At 33.9% G+C, this 6,754-nt stretch overlaps 1 protein-coding gene across 2 annotated transcripts in view; it reads right to left on the bottom strand.

Annotated features, from left to right (window-relative positions):
• Window positions 1–5,667, bottom strand: part of LOC111052015 (low choriolytic enzyme-like) — a 95,446-nt gene extending 89,779 nt beyond the window's left edge. For both annotated transcript variants that reach the window (XM_039437213.1, XM_039437211.1), the window contains exon 1: window positions 5,222–5,667. The gene's annotated coding sequence lies outside the window, so the exon portion shown is untranslated. The remainder of the gene's footprint in view (window positions 1–5,221) is intronic.
• Between the last annotated feature and the right edge of the window lie 1,087 nt (window positions 5,668–6,754).

Here is a 6,754-nt window from a genome sequence, read left to right on the forward strand (position 1 = left end):
GTGTCAGTTATACTGGCCAGTAATGCCAGTTACACTGGACAAATGTGTTGAACGTGTATACACACATGCTCGTCATATTGTTGTGTCATCAGCGAAAGACTTCGAACAAAATCTTTTGAAGTTAGGATCTTGTATCTAAGATATTTTGTTGTTTTTTTCTTCGCTGCTCTATCGGGGGTTGAATTATTTTTATATAATTATAGTTTGTAATTTCCCAGTTGCTTATTTGATTATATGGTGAGAGATTGTATTTCTCCATAATTGAAAGAATAAGACGTTGATGTTGTCAGCGTATATTAGTGATATGTCAACGTAAATATAGACACCATCAACGTCTTAGTGCCGGTTGTACGAAATCCGGTTATATTTTAATCGTAATTAATTCTACGAGAACCAATCAGAGAAGCAGCTTCATCAAAAAGGCCTTCTCTGATTGGTTCTCGAGAAATTAATCACGGTTGAAATTTATTCAGCTTTTTTGCAACCGGACCTTATTCTTTTAAGTAGTTTATTTGTTGCGATTGGTTGTTAGAAGCTGCTGTAAAACAGCTGTTTTTCGTACGTATACTCTGTCCAGACTGCAATGTGCGCTGGAAGATTAAGTCGACCATCGCTCCTCCACGCGCAGGCACACACGCCCGGCCTACCTGCGCCATTGATATACCATTGTACTATGCATATGTATATATGTACTATGTACCATGTACCATACAATGGTACCAGACAATGTACCATATGTACTATGGTACTATGCATACTACGTAGTATACAGGTAGTCAGACCGTCCAAAAGGAGACTGCGCTTGTGTGTGTGAGTAGTAGGAGGGTCGGCTTAATCTTTCAGCGCTCATCTCAGTCTGGACAGAGTATAGTCTTTTTCGTTCGAAGTCATGTCCGTTAACACATGCCCGACACTCTTGTCCTGTCGTTAGTGGCCATCCTTGATGTCCCACGTTATGATACGAGAGAATGATTTAGGGAAATTGGTTTATAATGGCAGCTTTCTCATGTTGCACTAGTTATGCTCCAAGCATAATATTGAGAAAATTTTCAAATTCTCACATAATAAAATCCCATATTATTCTCGAATTTGCAAAATATGCAAATCTTGGTCTCAATTGGAGCAATATCCATAAAAAATTCAGATACATTTGTGAATCACATTGATATCTTAATTGAGATTTAATACAGTACATTAGATGACAACCTGGCAGTTGGCAGCCACATGTGCAATACTCAGCCTCCTCCAACATGTGACGATGTCACCATTCAATTTCCAAACCAAATTCTCTAAATTCAGTCAGTAGCGTTAAACGTGATGTGATGTACACGCGCATCCAACATATTCAAAACAATGCAGCAGAACCACCTCAAGCACCAACTTCCGTCCAGCAAACTCCTGCTTCTAATCAAATTCAATCACTTGCTTCAAATTTACGTCGAAAAAATTTCTACGTCGCAATTGTTGAGAGGTGGCTCATGTAATGATGCGAAAACATTTTACATAAAATTTAGAAAGCCTAACATCGTCAACTTGCGTCACAACAATGCTTCACTTATGCATTGTCTACTTAACATAAGTTTATCCCTTACATAAATTTCTGATAAGCATCAAGATTAAAGATACCGAATGCAAGACGATATATAGTAACATTTACTCTGTCATTATCCCTTATGAATAACATCACTGATTTCCATTAAATCAATGCTGATATTTTCAAGTGACAGGTAATGTTGTCTGGAGTCAATGACCGCTCAAAGAAGACAATTTGAAAATTGACTTGTTTCATTTTTTGTTGGCTGCTGCTGTTACGCTTGATCAATCTATTGGATGGCATTATGTAAATAATCGACATAAGGTGTGGTTGTGTAAGCTGCAGCTTGTGTAATTGTAGTAATTGTCAGTAATCAATAATCCTGTGGCGTAATGAGTGATTGAGAAATTGCAATGCATTGAAACCTTATTTTTGGAAGGTGTAGTGGTGTAGTCTAATATTATTCTTCAGCGATTTATTAGAATGAGGAAATTCAAAGATTGAATGCATCATGTTGATATCAGGCTCTCCTCTTTGATAAACGAGCCTGAAAATCGAATTCATCATTAGAATTTCAAATAAATTTGTAATAATGTACGTAATTTTAGTCTGATTAGATTCAAACTCTTTATTTCATGTCTTTCACGACACATTGGAGAGAAAAATAGAGCCTTCCTCTCCTATTTATCAAACTGAGAATTAAATTCATTACTTTATCACATGAATTTCGAATACATTTGAAATAATTTACGTAATTTCAGTCTGATTAAATTCAAGTTTACAATTTCAAGTCTTTCACAACACATTGGAGAAAAAATAGAGCTTCCCCCGCTGTCCATCAAACTGGGAATCAAATTCATTACTCTATCAAATAAATCAATTTTTATACAATCCCATTTTCTGATGAAATGAAAGTTCGTGCGTACTCTTATATCATTTCATTATAACCAAGTGATATTCACTGTCAGTTCTCCTCATGATTAACATCTATTCTTCCCATTCAATCAATGGTGACGGTTTAAAGTGAATTTTACTATAGTATACTTCTCAAGAGAACTATTATTGAGTCATAGGTTTTCGCTGTAATTGATACTTACACGAAACCCATTATTTAGAATAACAGTCTTCAATGGTCTAGACATATTCAATTAATTTTATCGAGTGGAAATTGCATGCTATTAGTTCTACGAAAAGGAGAGCTTCGTACTTGATGGTACTTTTCCATTGAAGAATCAGTATGAAGGAGTGGCCAGACTTGATAACTTATTAACCTCAATTAGTCACTAAGTACTTAACATTTCATTGCAGATCTTGACCTAGCCATATAGAGCTAGCTGAAAACAACAAGGTAGAAGGCAAAGATTCATTTTAACATCAGAATTCGTTATTAATAACTTCAGTGCTTTCCATACAACCAATGCTGACAATTTGACGTAAATTCAACTGTATTACTCGCTTCAATGTATCATGTTTTCATGTCTTCCATGTTTAGTGCTAATAGTATTACATGATGTGGTATTCAAACATCTATATAATAAGAGAGAGTAGGGTTGTGTTTGTTCGTTTGTTCGCATCAAAACATGTCAACTTGTGGATTGCATACCGGAAAAACGGGAATGATTTAGATCTCCTAATTTTGAACATAGATTCTAAAAAATATCAATCTCGTGCACCTGGAAGCCCAAATTTCAATTTTCCTTCTAGATTTTCCAAAATTAATGTTCAAACTTCCTTAATAGTACATACGATTTCATAAAAAAATCACCAAATCATATGGTCAGAATTAAAAAATGTTAACATATTAAAGAACTGGATTATACATGTAAACAGGTATAAAGTAGTATAGGAAAATTATGTTTGACGCATCATCACGACTGAACTACTGGGTTGATTAACTTGAAATTTTGCATATACATTCTTGCTTAACCGAGGATGGTTATAAACCTATTTTAAATTGATCAATATTTGATTACATCAAGTTTTCAGTTTGTCAAGTTTTCAATTATTTGTCATGCTTTCAGTTGTTGTAAGGAAGCAGCAGAACATTTCTCTTAAAAGGGGAATTAGAAGATAGGTATGATTGGGGATCCTTTTCGAATGATAAAAACAGGTTTTCCGTCGCACCCAAATTTTTTTCGCCATTTTGGAACCACCATTTTGAATACAGCTTCTTTTTTTAATTGAAAGGTGACCATATGATACATGATTCCGATACAGGATTTCCAGAGAAAAGGTATGGTGAAAACCGCACATCGGTATCTCAAACCTTTCAAAATTTATTCTCATTCATTTCCTTTATTATAGTATAGAAGATGATAGATAAATGGATGATATATCCATCTATCTATCATCTTCTATACTATAATAGAGGAAAGAACGGGCTTAAATAAAACGTATACACACGTGTATAGAGGATAGGGAAATTATGTTTGACGCATCATCACGTCTGAACTACTGGACTGATTTACTTGAAATGCTGCTTATAAATACTTAATCAACCGAGGATTCTTATAGGCCTATTTTCAATTCTTATGGATTTCATTACGTCAAGTTTTAAAATAGACCCTTGCGAAGCACGGGTTACCTGCTATTAATTCAATATGTAAGAGGAAGTCTACAGTAGAACCATTTGAAGTCTAGATGGAAAATCATTGTCTGAAGAATAAAAGCTGTAGATGAAATCGCTTCACTTATATGGGCTACATTTGTTCAAAAACAATAAAAACAATTTAAAAACTTGTAGTACCCTTTATTGAAAACATTAAAATATTGAAAAATATTTTATGTTTCAATAAAGGGTACTACAAGTTTTTATATTGTTTTTATTAAGCTGTAAATGATACCACTTTTTATGAGTCCCTCATAAAGCATTATCAAGTTCATGAGGAAGCTTCGGCCTATTCGCGTATTTGAAGAACATAGAAAGCTCTATAGATTAACCCAAGAATACTCAAACATTCAAAGTGGAGTGGATACTGTGTATATGGAAATGGACCTTCTCTTATGATATTTGCTATGCTACTCAAAAAATCAGAGTAGAGAAGCTTCAATCCAAGAAAATCGAACTCCGTGGAATATTCTAGAGCGATACTATTCCATAATTTAAAAGTATTTTCTCTCATCGAATAAATGCATATAATAATAACAGAGCTAATTTGACATTCAAACACTGAGTAGTCGACCTATAATTCAACTCCAATCCATGGAAGCAATACACCACATTTTCAACAACATCTTGAATGATTTCGTTCACAAATCGCATCTACATTCAAATTTCACCTCGAAACATAATCTTGTGATTGCATATCAATACGATGTGCTTTCGAACGATAGACTAAGATCTCCCGTACCAAAGAATATGGATGACAAGAATATAGAAAATGAGTAACCACAGGATATTTCACGAAATTATTCAAAGTGATATCAGTTTTCCTGGAGCTCTAGTACTGTATCTACGTAAGAACATAACCAAACCAATTCTAAAGCTGACCTACAAATCTAGGATTGGCGTCAAACCACTATAATACAATCATTTCACAGTTCATCCAACTATATCTGCTGGAATAGATATCTTGACACATTTATTCGCAGGATTGAGGATCTGGTATGTAAAACTAATAGCGGTAAACTGTATCCTGATTTAGTAAATTTGTGAATACAATTAGTTGAGAAAATTATTCTTCTTACCTTGTATGTTGAACTAGCGGTCCTTTATACAACCGCATGGACACACTCTCACTACAGTCTTGTCTCATAAGGATCTCCCCACCAATAAAATATGTAATAATGGTGTGTTAATTATAATAATTGTCATAGTATTCTGAACTACTCCTACTGTTATTCTATTCACTGCACTATCACTATGTCACCTTGCGGTTAAATTCACTATAACTGCTACTGTTTATGTGTGTAAATGAAAACTAGTCTTCGAGTTCACTTTCTCTCAAGAAAGGTGACACATATACTATATATTTGCCAAGGGAGGAGTAGATATAATACAATACACTATTTATAAGTTGCTGAATTCTCTACTTCTAGTTATAATTTGTTATAATCTTAAGGCGGTGCTTCAAAGGCATGCTTATAAATAGAAGTCTTGAAGAATGGCACTTTAGCTTTCACTTTGATTTTGAAGAACTAATAGATTTGATCAATGCAGGATTATGAGAATTGAAGAACGTATCACGCAAATAAACAAGTACTATAGTGTCGTCCACGTTATAATGGCAGTGGATAAAGATAGAAGAATAGCGATGCCAATTCTCTCCATTAATTAATTATATTTCTACACCGTCAAAAACATAATTGTCATCGTTGTGGACCTAGAAAAGGATAGTACCACTATCGCTTTGTCGAATGATAGACGAAGATAGCAAAACTGAAGTTGATCAAATACTGTCATTATAACGTGGACCTCACTATAGTTGAAATCATAAGGCTGGCATTAGTACTAGAAGAATCATGACACTCACTATATAATAAGAAGAGCAGAATGAATGTAGATTGGGCAGACTGTGGTACGTTTACTAACTCGGATACTTAGAACTAATAAGACTGAATGAAGAATATGTGTCCATATCAGATATTGTTAGCGAACCCGTAACTTTGAAACTCTAATATAAACTACTCATAGAGCTTATAGGATCGTTGAAACTATACTTCTGTAAGATCCCATACTGACTCGAGGATTTTTGAAACACAACTGAGACGTTTTCAGTTGATGAATTCGAGATAATACTGGATTTCTCAAGAAGTTTGCAAAACTGCATATCTCTTTTCAAGGACAATACTGAAAGGAAAAACCTATACGGGTAGTAGTGAAAATTTGTGGTATCTCCTTTCAATAGCTTTAAGTTGTTTGATTGTGAAACATTTATAACTTTTCATGGACAATTCGTGAAATACTGATTTCAGATATCAAAATTTACATTGCTAGGATTATATTTGAACGATTATGTAATTGATTTTATGTATATTTATGCATTTTTGAATGTAGAATAATATCAATTCCTTCCAATTAACTATAGATTTAGGATTTGACAATATTGGAATTGTTAAGCAAGAACGCTTTATAGCATATAAAGGATAGCATATGTGCTATTAGTAGCCTATGTATACATGTGAACTGTATATACGTAGTCCAATTGAATACCAACAAATATTTCACAACCTCAGATATTTATTTATTTATTTAAACATTCAAAATTACACAACTTACAG

Source organism: Nilaparvata lugens, chromosome 10, assembly GCF_014356525.2.
Source record: "Nilaparvata lugens isolate BPH chromosome 10, ASM1435652v1, whole genome shotgun sequence".
Taxonomy (NCBI): Eukaryota; Metazoa; Arthropoda; class Insecta; order Hemiptera; family Delphacidae; genus Nilaparvata; species Nilaparvata lugens.